Genomic DNA, 8,013 nt, shown 5'->3' on the forward strand with positions numbered 1-8,013 from the left:
GTAGTAACCTTGAGTAACTACTTATCAAAGACATATATTTATGTTGTTTTCCCCCGAATGAATCATAGTCTAGCATGTTTATATTGTAGGTGGTGAAGTTGCTTCCCTAGCCCTCTCTATCTAGATCTCCTTCCTTTACATTCCTTGCAATTTACTATTTTATACATTCCTAAATTCATAATTTAAGTGACAACCCAACAAATCCTCTATAAACCCCCTTATTATTCTAAAAGATGATTCTAGACACTTAGGTTGCCATAGACTAGCAGTCCCAGTGGTTCGACTTACCCGACCAATAGCCTTATTTTACAGTGATTTGTGCTATTGCAAAACGGGTTGATTTATAATTGATAATCGATCCATCGATCAATTTTTGGCGCCGTTGCCAGGGACTGCAAACGGTTTAGCAACCGAAGTTCTAGGGTTAACTTTGGTTTGATTGTTAATATTGTGATTTGTGAATATTTCTTGTGCGGTTTTGACCATTTTGATGTTGAAAGTTGTTTGTGAGATTCTGGGGACTTGATGCTCGCCGGGGGCACCCTAGCAAATTCGTAAGTCTAGAGGACTCCAGGTAAGTCTCTTGACCTTCTAGTTTCGAAATTGTGAATATCTCGCATGTGTTTAACTTAGTGTTATTTAGTTGTGAAGCCCTTGTTGAGTCTATTGTCTTGTTTATTTTCCATTGCAAAGCTTCGGTCATTGTCATGGCCATTTAATTTCTGTCTTGATAATTGAGGAGAAAGGGAACATCGTATGTGGAGTTGATGATGATGAATTGTTGTGTTGATTGCATTATGTGTTGTTGATGTTTGGCCGTAGATCACTTTCCTTACCAACTCTTGACTCGCCAGTTGACATAAATTCACTTGAAAGAACTCTTAGACGAAACCTTAGGGAATCTTCTAGCATAAGAGAACTTGAAACTGAATTTAACACAATGGCTGAAAATGTAAGAAATGTCGGAAAATGAGGGAATTAATAATGATAGGGCCGAAATTCCAAATGTAAAGCCAATGACTCTCAGAGACCATTTCATCCCTACCACATATGCTTCACCCTCATGCATAGTGATGCCAAACATCGATGCGGCTCAATATGAGATTAAATCAAGTACCATTCAAATGCTTCCATCCTTCCATGGCTTTGATAATGAAGATCCATATAAACATCTTGATGAGTTCCTTGAGATCTGTTCGACCATCAGGTTGCGAGGTTTCCCTGAAAATGCACTCCATTTGCATCTTTTCCCATTTTCCTTAAAAGATAGGGCAAAGTATTGGTTGAACTCCCTTGCTGCAAATTCCATTACTTCTTGGGCTCAATTGCAGCAAGAATTCCTAAAAAAGTATTATTCAGTGAGTAAAACCAATTTAATGAGGCGTTCCATTCTTAGCTTTTCGCAAAGCGAGGGGGAACAACTCCATGAGACTTGGGAGAGATTTCAAGATCTTCTTAGGAAATGTCCAGACCATCTAATCCCAAAGTGGCAGTTGGTGCAAGCCTTCTATGCTGGGTTAACCGACCCACATAGATTGATGGTTGACTCATCTTGTGGGGGGATGTTTGTAACGCCCCTAGACCGTAGTCCGGATTGTGAACACAACACACAAACAATCACAGTCTCAAAATCAATAATTATCCCTGTAACATGTCTCAACCACACATCCATCTATCTATTTCCCTTTACAAAAACAAGACTAAAAATAAATAGATAAAAAAACAAATATTACAACTTTAAAGTTTTAAAGAATATTTATTATGCTTGGGATATTCTAAGAAATATAATACAAAACATAGTCAAAAATGCGGAATGAAAACATGACAACACCAACCCGACTCTGTCTACAGCTGAGGAGGAACACCCTCCAAACCATCTGTGCCATGACCTGAAAAGATGTGAAGAATATAGGAATGAGCAACCACAGCTCAGCAGGATTTGCCTAAAGGGCACTCCTTAATACCTCCGTGAATCTAAACAAAGAATAGATAAAGGATAATGGGATCATATAAACTCAGGAAAGAAATAATGTCATGCCGGATAATAAAATGAAGTGCCATGCACTGCGGATGCTAATGCTAATGCCACTGACACTTCTCACTTCCCAAAATCCAATTTTCATCACAAAAAGTTAATGTAATCCGGCCAGAGCTGCTCCCTGTACCACGAGAAGAGAATTGATCATCTATCCCTGATCCAAGGCAACTCCTTGTAATCATTTGGGGCCTAGTGACACAATTACGCGTAGGCAACTCCTACGTCTTCTCTAGATTCCCATTAACTGCACAGACAAGGCAACTCCTTGTCTGGTTTTAAAATCATTGAATCAATCCCACTTTCTAAACTCACAGATACAAGGCGCCTCCCTGTTATCCGGTTTTCAAAATCATTTACTGAACTTTCACTTCCTTTTTCCATTCTAATCTTAAACCCATGACGATGCAAGATAAATGCACAATTGTGTCATGTTCTGAAGTTTCTAAACAGTAAACAGTTCACATGCAGCATGTTACTTTCATCTTTGAAAATCCATAACAAATTCAATTCTAATTCAAATTGAGTGATTCCAAAGCCAAATGAAAGCTTAAACAATGTGCTTTGAGAGTGTCAATTTGGTTTCACAAATTCCCTTCCCAATTGGAACAGTTTTGGCCCAAAAGTTCTAAATAAATCCTGCCCAGAAACTGATTTCCAGCCTGTAGCTTCCATCTTTGAAAATTCATAACAAATTCAATTCTCAGTCAAATTGAGTGATTCCAAAGCCAAATGAAAGCTTAAACAATGCAATTTTAGAGTGTCAATTTAGTTTCCCAAAATCCCTTCCCAATTAGAACAGTTTTGATCCACAATTTCGAAATAAAAATCTGTCAGACACTGATTTCCAGCCTGTAGCTTCCATCTTTGAAAAATCATAACAAATTCAATTTTCGTCCAAATTGAGTGAATCCAAAGGCCACTGAAAGATAAAAGACTATATTTTTAATATAAAATTTTATTTCATCAAAATACCATACCATTTAAAGCAGGTTTGATGAGAAAAACTCGGACAGAAACTGCCCCAACACAGAATTTCCAGCAAGAACACTCTAACTTTAAAAATTCATAATAAATTCATTTCTCAACCAATTTAAGTGAAACCAATTCTCAATGAAAGCTAATTAATTATATTATCATAAAATCAAATCATGTCTAAAAGATCAATTACGAATTTACATCAATTTGAGCAAAACAGTTGCATGTAATTCAGCCTAACAGTTTCAGCAGCACAGAATTTCAGTTTTGTTTGCATGCACTTTGCAACTCAAAAATTGAAAGAGATTAACTCACTAAAGGCAAAGGAATTGAGGGTTAGACAATCCTACCTCAATGAAGCTTCAAAACCCTTGCAAGAACGATGAAAAAGCCCCCCAAGGACTGAATCAAAGCTACCCAAAATGATATAGATGGAAGAACGCTTCTTTCTTTTTCAACCAAAAACCCTATTCTTTTGAAACAGACTTTGACAACTCCATAGTTGGAAAATGCTCATAACTTCAACACCAAAAAGGAAGTCCATGATCTCTAGGTCACTTTTTATTCACAAACCCTCCCCAAATTCTCAACACAAGTACCTCAATTTTGCAAGCAAAAGAGATGACTATGGTGAAGAAAATAAAAGTGACGAAATGTTACTTTTGCAGAATATTTCTATATCTATCACCTTGTAATAATCATTCCTATGATGCAATAAGGCTTAGTGTACACATAGGTGTCAAGTACACATATTGTCAAAAGGTGGACTAAGTGCAATGACGAAAAAGCCCTTCCATTATTTCTAATTACCAATTATGCCATTTGCATAATAAAAGTCTACTTTGCCCTTTGTAAAATAATCAAATGCCAACTAGGCTATTTGCATAATAAAATTCCATAATACCCTCCACCAATTTCTAAATACCAACTATGTCCTTTGCATAGCAAAAGGTCCACAATACCCCTCACAAAATAAATAAATGTCATTTACACAATAAAAGTCAATAATGTCCCTCATAAAATAATTAAATGACATTTAAATAAAATAACCACATTTGCAATTAATCATAATCCCGACAATGAAATAAAAATGCATAAATGCCAATATGTCCAGAAAATGATAAAATTGCAGTTGCTCACAATGTTCATGTTTAAAAATGCGGATGAGGCAAGGACCTTGAGAATTTGAGTGAAAACTCGTTACATCATAATTCTCGTGGTGGTCCAATCTCAACTAATACCAAGAACACCAATCCTTGTTAGCCGAAGACCATTAGAGAAGAATCATCTCAAGTGGATACCATAGATCATAAATTCTATCAATTAATGGCACCACATCTCTCCCCCTCTTTGTCTCAAAATTCGGCAAGTACGGTTTGCGCATCATGCACTAGTCCTTTCAATCTCTCGGAAGATTGCCCCACACCGGAGCAATTTTCTAATCCAAATCAAGAGCAAACAAATGCCATGTTCTCGAGGTCCGGGAATAATCCATATTCCAATACTTACAATTCGGGATGGAGAGATCATTCGAATTTCTCGTGGAGGCAACAAGCCCCACAAAATTCACAATTCCAAAATCCGGGGCATCAAAATCAGCCCTTTTCTCAATTTCAAAATAGGCAATTTCCAACCTCATCGAGTTACCGCCCTCCGTATAATCCAAATGTCTCTAATCAACCTCCCATGTCCCCAAAGGATGAGATTATAGCTGCAAATAAACAAATGATGGAATCTCTAAATCAACAAATGATGGAATCCAACAAGCAACTCTTGTCATCTTTGTAGCCCACTCTCCAAATGGTTCATTCTCATACTCAGTCCATAGCTAAACTTGAGAATCAAATGGGTCAAATAGCTAACTCCATGGATCAATTGCTCCAAAAGGACAAGGGTAAGCTTCCCGCTCAACCATTTGAAAATCCTAGAGGGATGCATGTGATTGATGAAACCCCTCCTCCGAGTGGGCCAATTCATGAACAAGTCCAAGCAATCACCACCCTTAGGAGTGGTCGTGTTGTTGACAACAAGGTTGATGGAAACAAGGATGAGAAAAATTCTCCCTCGAAAAATCCAAATCTAAGTGCCAGCTCTTCTAATCCAAATCCTACTCATGAAAATCCCAAGCTTGTCACCCCAAATGTGGAAACTGCTTATGAGCCTAAAGCTCTGTTTCCTCGACGTCTCCAAGAGTCGACACATATTGGGAACAAGAATTGCAAAATTCAAGACATGTGGGAGGTTTTCAAGCAAGTAAAAATCAACTTGTCTCTCTTGGATGCTATCAAGCAAATCCCTCCCTATGTAAAATTTCTTAAGGATTTGTGCACTCAAAAGCGCACGTCCAAAAATCATTTGCCAAAGAAAGTAAGGTTAACTGAAAATGTGAGTGCCATCATTCAACACAGTGCTCCTCCAAAGTATAAGGATCCGGGCATCCCAACTATCTCGTGTGTCATTGGGGACAACAAGATAGAAAGGGCCCTCCTTGACTTAGGAGCTAGTGTAAATTTGATTCCATATTCAGTTTACTTACAGCTAGGGTTGGGAGATCTAAAGCCAACTTTCATGGTTTTGCAGCTTGCCAATAGATCAGTCAAGCACCCACGAGGCATTCTTGAGGATGTCATTATCAAAGTGGACAAATTCTACTTCCCGGTAGACTTTGTGGTTCTTGACACGGAACCGGTCCATGATCCAAAAAAGCATATTCCCATGATCCTTGTTCGGCCCTTCTTAGCCATGGCTAACGCTTCCATTAATTGCCGAACCGGGGTGATGGACATTACTTTTGGAAACATGCAAGTCAAACTTCATATCTTCCATGCAACTCAACATCCTTCCGATGAGGATGATTGTTTTCTTGTTGATGTCATCGATGAAATGGTTGAAGAATCTCTTCCCTTCATTCTAAGCAATGATCCTCTTGAAACTTGCATGTCTCACTTTGACTTCTCAAGCTTTGACATAGATCAATCCATCCAAGAAGTAAACTCCGTACTTGATATCAATGCTACCATGGATACTCCTCCTTGGAAAATTCTAAAAGAACCGCTTCCTCAACTTTCTTCTACTCCTCCGGTCCTTTTCTTGAAGTCTCCTCCACAACTTGAGCTAAAGCCGCTCCCGGCCCATCTCAAGTATGTGTTTCTTGGTGCGAATCAAACTTTTTCAGTCATCATTGCATCGGACCTTCAAAAGGACCAAGAAACTAGCCTTTTAGCAGTGCTACAAGAGCACAAAGAAGCTATTGGCTGGGCAGTGGCTAATTTGAAAGGAATTGACCCCTCTATTTGTATGCACCGTATTCATATGGAGGATCACGCAAAGCCTTCTAGAGAGGTGCAGCGTAGGTTGAATCCGAATATGAAGGAAGTGGTCATGAAAGAAGTGATCAAATTGCTAGATGAGCGAATCATCTACCCCACCTCTGATAGCAAGTGGGTAAGCCCCACGCAGGTTGTTCCAAAGAAATCCAGCCTCACCATTGTTAAAAACTCAGCGGGTGAGCTCATGCCTCAAAGAACCACCACCGGGTGGCATGTGTGCGTAGACTACCAGAAACTCAACTCTTCAACTAGGAAGGATCATTTTCCACTCCCATTCATTGATCAAATCCTAGAAAGGCTAGCCGGTCAGAACTATTATTGTTTTCTTGATGGTTATTTCGGCTATAACCAAGTGGCAATTGCCCCTCAAGATCAAGAGAAAACAACCTTCACATGTCCCTTTGGAACTTTTGCTTATCGGCGCATGCCTTTTGGGCTATGCAATGCTCCGGCTACGTTTCAAAGGTGCATGATGTCCATATTTTCTGATATGGTTAAAAAGTTCTTGGAAGTTTTCATGGACGGTTTTTCCGTCGTTGGCTCCTCCTTTGATTCATATCTCCACAATCTATCTCTTGTTCTCTAAAGATGTAAGGAGACAAATCTAATTCTAAGTTGGGAGAAAAGCCACTTCATGGTCCAAGAAGGCATTGTTCTAGGACATGTCATTTCTAAATGGGGAATTGAGGTAGACAAGGCAAAAGTTGAGTTAATCTCTAATCTTCTTCCTCCAAATTCCGTCGTCAAATCCATTCCTTCCTTGGCCATGCCGGATTCTATCGTCGCTTTATCAAAGATTTTAGCAAAATCTCTCGGCCCTTGTGCAATCTTCTCGCCTAGGATGCTCCATTCAATTTTGATGAAGCTTGCATGGAAGCTTTCATTAAACTTCACACTCTTCTCTCATCCGCCCCAATCATGAAACCGCCAAATTGGTCTCTTCCTTTTGAGATCATGTGTGATGCATCCGATTACGCATTAGGCGCGGTTTTGGGCCAGCATGTGGACAAGCTTCTGCGTGTCATCTATTATGTGAGCAAAACTCTCTTTGATGCTCAGTTAAATTACACCACCACTAAAAAAGAATTGCTAGTTGTGGTGTATGCCTTGGATAAATTCCGTTCCTATCTTCTTGGATCCAAGGTCATAGTCTTTTCGGATCATGCCGCTCTTAGGCATTTGCTCACCAAAAAAGAGACCAAACCCCGCCTGATTCGATGGATACTCTTACTTCAAGAGTTTGACATTGAAATCCGAGACAAAAAAGGGACCGACAATGTTGTCGCAAACCATCGCTCTCACTTACTCATTGAGAAATCTTCTAAATTTACTGCTGTCCGTGATTCCTTTCCGGATGAGCAACTTTTTCAGATTTCCCATTCCAGTCTCCCTTGGTATGCGGATATTGTCAACTATCTAGCGATAGGAAAAATTCCATCCAATTGGTCCAAATAAGAAAGAGACCGTTTCTTCTCCCAAATTAAGCATTTCTTTTGGGAAAATCCGGAACTATTCAAGTATTGCCCGGATCAAATCATCCGGAGATGCATTCCCGAAACTGAGACCGTAAGCATTCTAAATTTCTGTCATACTCTTGCTTGTGGCGGCCATTTCAGTGCCAAAAAGATAGCCTACAAAGTCCTTCAAAGCGGATTTTATTGGCTATCCTTG

The 8,013-nt window shown here is 39.3% G+C and overlaps 1 long non-coding RNA gene across 1 annotated transcript; it reads right to left on the reverse strand.

Moving 5' to 3' along the window:
* Positions 1-1,685: 1,685 nt before the first annotated feature.
* LOC132272359 (uncharacterized) lies at positions 1,686-3,709 on the reverse strand. The gene is made up of 2 exons (XR_009470045.1): positions 3,364-3,709; positions 1,686-1,889 (listed from the first exon to the last, which is right to left on the reverse strand). It is a non-coding gene; the product is annotated as an uncharacterized LOC132272359 (long non-coding RNA).
* Between the last annotated feature and the right edge of the window lie 4,304 nt (positions 3,710-8,013).

This window comes from Cornus florida, unplaced genomic scaffold, assembly GCF_030987335.1.
Source record: "Cornus florida cultivar Cherokee Brave unplaced genomic scaffold, ASM3098733v1 CherokeeBrave_3.0.0_Hap2_Chr09, whole genome shotgun sequence".
Lineage (NCBI taxonomy): Eukaryota > Viridiplantae > Streptophyta > Magnoliopsida > Cornales > Cornaceae > Cornus > Cornus florida.